Source organism: Asparagus officinalis, chromosome 10 (assembly GCF_001876935.1).
Source record: "Asparagus officinalis chromosome 10, Aspof.V1, whole genome shotgun sequence".
In the NCBI taxonomy this organism is placed as follows: Eukaryota; Viridiplantae; Streptophyta; class Magnoliopsida; order Asparagales; family Asparagaceae; genus Asparagus; species Asparagus officinalis.
Genome location: NC_033803.1, coordinates 68,321,534 through 68,330,285, shown reverse-complemented (window position 1 = coordinate 68,330,285; position 8,752 = coordinate 68,321,534). Strand labels below are relative to the sequence as shown.

Sequence of the window (8,752 nt, the reverse complement as noted above, 5' to 3'; positions counted from 1 at the left end):
TTAGGTCTGAAGCGGGGGAATGAAGTTCTTTATTTTGATAGTCAGAGTGCTATACATCTTGTTAAGAAACCAGTTTATCATGCCAGAATGAAGCACATCGACATGCGATATCACTTCATACTCTCGTTGATAGAGGACATGAAGTTACTGTTAGAGAAAATTTTGGGGAGCCAAAATCCTACAGATATGTTGACAAAGGCAGTGACCATTGAGAAACTGAAGTTGTACGTAATTTCAGTTGGTCTTTATACATAGGAAATAAGGGTGGAGCCATACTAGGAGGACATGTGAGATCACCAAGGATGATATTGATTGAAGAAAGAAATTTTTTCGGGTAGGAGAAGTTGCTTGCGAAGATGGTTGAAGTTCAAGAGAGCTTGTTGATGGAGGTTTGGAGAGTGTTGGTTTTGGGTGTGTAGACCAAAACATGGGAACAAAATCAACAAATAGCAGACCCCCTCCCCCCCGATCAATCAACCGAAGGGCTTGGATTAGTCGACCGAAGGGCTTGGATCAGTCGACCGATTCGATTGTAAGAAAATCAACCTGAAAATTGCTCTGGTAAGTTGACTGATGGGGGTGCCATCAGTCGACCAACACTATGCATGAGGCAGACTGATTCTAGATGATCAGTCGACCGATGAGGCATCATCGGTCGACCGATAGCGGGTCAAACCTGTTTCCTAATTCGTTTGGGAGTTAGGGTTTTATATATATTAAGGTCGTTTTGGCTATTGTTGAGTATGTTTTTGAGCGATACTCTTGAACACTTTGAGAGAGATCTGAGAGAGAGAGAGAGAGAGAGTAACCTTTTACAATCTTGTAATCTTCTGCAATAATCAAAGAAATTTTGGTGTGGCTCCTGAGGACATAGGCAAGTTTGTCGAACCTCGTTAATCTTGTGTTCTCTCCTTTTATTTGTTCTTTCCTGCAAAGTTTTTCATTTTGATGTAATTTCTTGATTGCTAATTGTTAGTCACAAGATCTGGAGGGCACAGGTTGTTGATAGATTAACCCTAACAAGAAGGGCGAGGGAGTTTCAATACAAATAATAACGTTCAGATATTGACTTGCACATCAGAGGAGAGATATGGGAAAATAAACCCAAATGCTCATTTTTTTTATAGTTTATGATGTGCATGTTTGTTGTTAATTGTTATTATTATTATCGTCATCATCATTTTTTCTAGTTTATGATTTGCCTAAATTTTTATGAATTATTATAATACAAGTCTGTAAAAAAATATAATTTTGTAGTTTCCTTTCTTTTTCTATCCCCAATCTCTTTCTCTCGTATCTTAATTTTAATTATTTTTTAAAAAATTATTGATCTAACATAATTATATAAATACAATATTCGCTAAAAAAGAAAATATCATATAAAAAGGGTAGCAAATTGAGATGTGGTCTGATAGCGTAGTCAAATGTGTTGGGGATTCTAGTCCCCGCTTACTACAATCTGCATAACTCGGAAGCCAATCAACAATTCATAAGATAAAAATAACCACAATCAAGAAGAAGAGCATCAAAATTTACGTGGTTTGGTCGACCAACTTCGACTTACATCCATGGGCAACAATACAAGACATTCACTATGTATTAGGGAGAATTATAAGAGGAACCACTCAACTCTTGTCTTCAATCTCTCAATCTGAAATACATAATTAATCTTCATATTTTCTCCAAAGTCAACTCCTTACAATTTTTTGGACGGACAAAGACTGTGAAATGCTCTCTCAATATTGTAATTTTTTGCGCGATCAAAAGACTACGAAACCCTCTGCTCTCGTATATTATCTTGAATCTGGCTATGCCCTCTGCTAACCCTAGATTACAAGAATAACAGCTTTCTCCTTTTTCTTCTCCTTCTTGGTTTTTACTCCAACATTAGAAGATTATTCATAGGGAAATCAAAAACTCTATCTCTAGCCTAATTTCCTATTTATAATAGGAATCAAACTCATTATATAATGAGCACCAATCTCCTAATCGTGATATACTTCTAACCTTATATAATTCTCATGAAGTTATATAAAAAAAAATCAAAAACACAATCCCAACAAGATGATGACAATGACCATCGGAGGAAGCGATGATGGAGAAAAGAAAAGAAATATGAAAATAAGAAATAAATAGGAGAGTTCTATGTTTTTAAACCAAGTAGTTCTAGCCTAAAACATGGGATAATTTGAGACACTAAAAATTTCATTGTTATAAGGAAAATTAAAAAAAGTGGGATACTTTTTTTTTACTATTAATCTAGTTTTAATATTATATTAGTTCTAAATGACTAACACTATAAAAACTTATCATAATTCTGATTTTATTTGACTAACACTAGAAGATTTTATCCGACCAATTATCCTAGTTTTAGATTTGAGTTTTACATGACTAACCCCGCTTCTTAGATCGTTAAAACTCCTTGAACATATCCATTCTACTTTTGATGGATGATAGCCTCTCAAAGGAAAGTGACGCTTTTCCCCTTTATTATTATACTTAATCATAACCCTTGCCCAAAGTTACGCACAAAGTTTCCTCATCCAATGAGATGTTAATTAACTTTGTCACACGCTATCAACTCGTTCAACTGGTGTTCATCTTATCCATTTTCACCACCGACATCTTTTATCCAATCTATTAACCTCTCCTTTCTATTTCTTTTTTTAAAAAAAAAAAATCTTCTACCATCTCCCTTCTCCACATAAATTCCATCAGAAAAACCAAAAGAAAAATTTTTTAAGGACCCAAAATATGGGACCAATAGGGGGGACAAGTGAGGTGCCCCCTACTATTAGATAATGAGTTGGTCATCATTAATGATGACCAACTCATTATCCAATAAGATGGGGACACCTCACTTGTCCTATTTATTCCTCCCATATTTTGGGTCCCTGTAGCAAAGCTCAAACCAAAAACTAATAACGAAAGAATATAAACCGCAATTATTTTCTCTAGATTTTATGCTCCAACGTCCAACTTCCAGCGCTATGCCGACTCACTCCAAGGCCAAAAATAATTTTAAAAGAATAAAAATCCATTAGGTAAACACCCACTTATTTTATTCCCTTCTAGAATATGGGCCCACCACTGGGTGCAACTGCAACCAACGAAAATCCTACGAAGAAAAGTATTCTTTTGGTCTCGTTCATTATATCAGATACCCATGGTAGGGTTGGAAATAAATCGAAAAGAATAATCACAATTATATTTGCTTAAAATTTCCGAATTTGAATACATTTTTCATGAATTTATTAGAAATTGAATTTAAACTCAAGAACGTTTTGAATATCGAAGAACATCCGTCAAATATCAAAGTATGCATATTTAATTAATACTTCATAGTTTGTGGATTTAGTTAAGGATGTATTTATTTAGTTAAACAGATCTTTTTTTTATTTTAAAGAACTTGATCTTTTAAATAACATTAAGATTTGTAATTGATAATTATTTTATTTGATTATTTGTTAAAAAAAATGATTCGAGACCCTTCAAATCTCTTACAATAGTATCAAACTTACACTAAAAAATAAGTGGGTCAAAAATATGTTCTTTGTAATAATACAAGTTATAACTAATCACATTTTAAATGAATATTTCATAAGCAAGTGAATATACCTTTAGTTGAATTTTATTCTTTTATATACTAAAAAGTATTTATTTAATGTTAAATAAATTAAAGAACAATAAAACCTAATAACTTGATTAACAATTAACAGATTGTTAATTATTTGGTTCATTTTCACATCTAGCTTGTGGTAGTTCCCAAAGGAATATCATACATTGGATTATAAGAACTAGAATCTTGTACACTAATTTAAGGATTGCATTGGGCGGAAACACGGTTCACCATGCAAATCATGATTATATAGCACTCATGAAAAATAAAAAATAAAAAAAACCACACATTATCAATTAATAAGGAAAAACGATAGGGGCACACCCCCAACTACAACTCCAACCACACACACCATCTCTTTTGCTACAGTGCACGGGGCCCCATATGAGATTTTAAAATCCTATTTAGGACGCGGTACACTATAGCAAAAGAGAAAAATGGTATGATTGGAGTTGTGATTGGGGGTGTGCCCCTAGTGCCACTCATCTATAAGTCATTCTAAACAGTAAAATGTTGTTACAAATAGTAATACAACCAAATCAATACAAAAATAGTCACAATTTTTTAAGGCTCTGTTTGGGAACTTGGATTTGGGTCCTAGATTTGAAATTCAGTGTATTTCAAATCCAAATCTCTAGTTTGGGCCTCAAATTAAGCTGAGATTTCAAATCCAATTATTTTGGAGAGGAGAATTTAAGAACCCAAATACAGGTATTTCAAATCCCATCCTGCCCCTTAGTATTTACCAAATCCCAACTCCTCACTCTCTCTCTCTCTCTCTCTCTCTCTCTCTCTCATTTCTCAATTCCGCTCCCCGATCCCGACTCCTCCCCTCTCATTTCTCAGTCCCGATCCCAATCTCTATCTCAAGTTCTCTCTCAACGCAGGTAACCTCTATCTCTCCTCTCTCTCTCCCCTTCTCCTCTTTCGTCGAAACCCTAGATCTGATCTAGGGTTTAGTTCTCCCCTTTCTCCTCTCTCTCCCCTCACCTCCCCTAATTCTGATAACTATTTCAATGATCAATCGATAACCCTAACCCTAACCCTAATCGCGCTTTTACTATTCAATGCTGAAGTTTTACGTGTTTAGGTCTTGGTTAGATTTATTTGCTATTCAGTAGAAAGTTGGGTAACTAAGAAATATTTGTTCAAGTTCAATTATCTCTGTTAATCCCTTAACGCCCTCAGGGTTATGATACTACGCGCTCTCTGATGTTCTGTTTGAAACTAGATTTTGCATTAATTATTTTGCACCGCGAAAGTTTTGGTATTTAAAGACTGAATCTTGATAATGTCGACCCTATGAATATAGAGATTTACTCACTTTGCTAAAAATATGATCTGAATCATATTGGAATGAGTACATGCTTCTGATCTGGAAATTGTAGTTAATGCGGTGATGAAATGCCTGCTTGTGATCTTATTTTTTAAAGCTTTATGCGATTTGATATTAGGTCTTGTTCAAGCAAATAGCGCTTGAGATCAGAAAAAGCCTCAATAACAAACAAATCCTTCATTGATAGCCTAAACAGTAGTCAGCATTAGCTATATTATTTTGAACACTAATCACATTGTTTGTATTTTGGTCAAGTAAATTGCATGCTTCGAACAGGGTAAAGCTGAAGTCATGCATGTGTGCATGGTTCAATTATAGAACAAGTTTACAGGGTTAAGCGGAATAAACAAAATTCTAGGGGTTATGTGAGAAACCGACGAACATTAAGGGTGTTAGGAAAAATCTAATAGCTTATTTGCAAATAGGATGCATGAATGGATTCTGAAGGAAATGGGACCGACTCCAGGAAGTAGGAGACCATGAATTGTATCTGAATCTTATGGCTTTTGGTGACTCCTAATAGTTTATTACTCTCACCTAATACTTTTTTACACTTACAAAATAAAACTAAAGAAAATGTTTAGCTTGTACAATACGCGCACAAGTCCACACATAACAGCAGACACTTAGCGGCAACGACAGTGCATACGTGCGCATTTTCACGTATTCAGGAGTTCAGATATTATTTCTAAGTTTCTACATGCCATATGTTTTTATGACTTCATGACTTTCAGAAAGAAGAGGGCTTAGCTCCTCAACTCATGTAGAATAGATAGACATCTAAAATTACCATTTTGGTGAAAGTTGATCTATTTTGTCGTGTGTTGAACTTGATAGGAAAATAATGAAAACTACGTGTAAGTTTGACTGAGAAATATGTATTGTTGGCTATATATATTTAAGTTGAAGGAGAATATTAACTTTCAAGTTGAAGTTTTTTTGGGTCAGAAGTTTTGATATTTTTGTAGAGAGAAGCATTGTTATTGTTGACTTGTGCATAATTAGCTGATATGTCTGAAAACATTATCCATGTGGTTTTGTTGAATAAATTTAGAATGATGGTAAGAGCAACATATTTATGCACACTTTTAAATTTACCCGTATGATAGATACTTAATGTGTATATTTCATGGATAGCCCCTTCTTTGTTTGCAAGGTCCTTTTAGTTTTATAAGGTAGATGTGATTCTGGTGAATGTATGAGTGTGGTTATGTAGAGTTTGATTTCAAAGATGGTGGTGCTCCTAGAAGCTTATGTGGTTTGTAAGTGTTTGAATCTGGTGAATTAAGTTGGATTATTTCGCAGGTTATCTATGACAAACTAACTGGAACGAGCCGAGGTTTTGAATTTGTGACAATGTCTACTGTTGAGGAGGTTGAGGCAGCTTGCCAGCAGTTTAATGGTTATGTAAGTATGTCGATGGAAATAGAACTGTTGTTATGTTTTCAATGTTTTTTTATGATAAATATACAGAATTCACTATGGTTTTATGTTCTACATGTAATTACAGTAGTAACTACTAAGTAGCTGTTTCCTTGTTCATAGTAAAGTTAAATATATTTTCCATGAAGTATCTAGGTTATGCATATTTCAACCTTTCTGTTTAACTGAAATATTATTGGTTGCTATGTAGATTCTATTAGTTTAGTTATATGAAAGGATAAAATAAAGTCTATAGTACAGTGATTTTTCCTCTCCAAGAATCATGTTTACATCTGATGCTATAGTTAATATCTATGATCCAATTATATGTGTAGGTCACATGCTCTTTCGCCATTCATTTGCATCTAATGTTGTTTTGCATCAACTTAACCTTGAAAAGCCACTGGAGAGCAAAGGACCAAACCAATATATGTTTTAGTAGCTTGTTTTTGACACTATTATTAGTTTGTCATGCATGAAGATCCTAAGAACTAGACAGTTGTTTCTAAGTAATCCTTCATGCATGATGTGCTAATTCTTTATTACTCATTCTGTGTCATTCACTTTGGTATGTATTAGGATGACAAAGAATGGGAAACAAATTGCATCTCACTTGAGATCACATGTTGTTTGGAATCGTGATATGGATTCAGCTTTAGCTAATCGTGATATGCACACTTATAGTTGTGATTTGCCTTTGTAGTAGATATTATTTCTGTTTTAGAGCGTATTTTATTTCATGAACTAATTGATGCCAAATTTTTTTAATGTAGGATCCAATAAGTTCTCCGAGACATGAGTTGGAAGCATAGGAGAAAAAGAAGGAGAATACTTTGAAGGATAAATAGACAATTTTTGCTATGGTTTCTTTTAGTAGTTTATGTTGTGCTAATTTAGCTTGTTGTAGAAAATCATGGTTATCTACTACCTATAGTACGTTGTGTTTTAAATGAAGACTTATTGCATAGCCTAGAGCTTCTTATGTGGATTGTTCGCTATACTATTTTGTGTCGTCAAGTCTTTTATCATGGCTAATTTTTAAAGTAGTACTCTTGTTATTTTGGAGATTGAAGGTCAATGTGGTAGTGGATAAAACCATGAAAAATGCTATTATAATGAATATTTTGGACATTATTATTATTGTTTGTATTCTCTCGTATCGATTCACGAAGGATGAGATGATTGCATGAGTATTTATAATTGCTATCGAGGTGATCAATTTGGTTTTGAATCACTTCTCAAAGTTTTATTTGTGCATGACAGGTCTTTCTTCCTTTTAAAAAGGCTTGGGCTAAGTAGCATGGTACTCATATATGTTAACTATATGTATATGTCATAAATTGTTCACAAAAATAATCCTCCTTATCTCTGAAATCCAAGTTCATGTATAATAAAGTGTATCCAAACATTATATTTTAAATCTTTAATTTCAAATCCTTGTATTTTGTAAAGGCATCCAAACAAAAGATTCTATCAAATCATGGATTTCAAATCCTAGAATTAAAATCCTTTGATTTTAAATCAACATTCCAAATCCAAATCTTAGTTCCCAAACGCAGCCTAAATGGAATCTTCCATAGGTATTTTCCATTTCATTACTTACAAGTGGACCCCACTCACCCCACTCTATAAAAAAACCACCTCCCCCCTAAAATTTTACTCCGCTCCCCCATCGTTCACCCAATCTCTTTAATGATCACCTCGCTCAAATCTCTCCAATTCCTCGGCGCCCCAACCGCCGACCTCCAAACGCCCCAATCGCGTCGCTCGCACAGCGCATCTCCGCCGTACAAACGATCCCCGCTCGCATCTGACGTGCGGATCGCTCTACTACACGCCAGTCGTCCGACGACCGCCACGGGCCAGGAGATCAAGGCCGCGTACAGGCGCCTGGCGCGCACGTGCCACCCCGACGCCGGCGCGTCCGCGGACGAATTTATAAAGATACACACGGCGTATTCTACCTTATCGGATCCGGGTAAGCGGGAGGACTACAATCGCACGGTTTTGGGCCCGGACCGGCCCGTTTCTCCGTTCTCCCGGCGGCGGACTTGGGAAACCGATCAGTGTTGGTAAGAGGAGGCATTCTCTCAGAAATATTATGCATGTGAGCGGAATGTTCTGATCTATACAAGGCAGTGAAAATTTAAGACGGTTCCAATTGAATGAGTATAACTCACCCCTACGCAAGCAAGTAACTTTTGGGTTTGGTTCGGGTTTGGTTTCGATTCGACTGGTTCGATGAATTGGATGATTGCGAACAAACTGTTCTAATCCATCTTATCTGCAAAATCTCTAAACTGCCTTCTTCAGATTTGGCTTAGAATATTCAGATTCTATACAAATTTGTAATTGGGTTTTGGTTTTAGTTTGAC

The 8,752-nt window shown here is 35.3% G+C and overlaps 1 long non-coding RNA gene across 1 annotated transcript; it reads left to right on the top strand.

Annotated features, from left to right (window-relative positions):
• On the top strand, positions 4,367–7,517 carry LOC109826370. Its single transcript, XR_002243289.1, has 3 exons — positions 4,367–4,506; positions 6,261–6,362; positions 7,151–7,517. It is a non-coding gene; the product is annotated as an uncharacterized LOC109826370 (long non-coding RNA).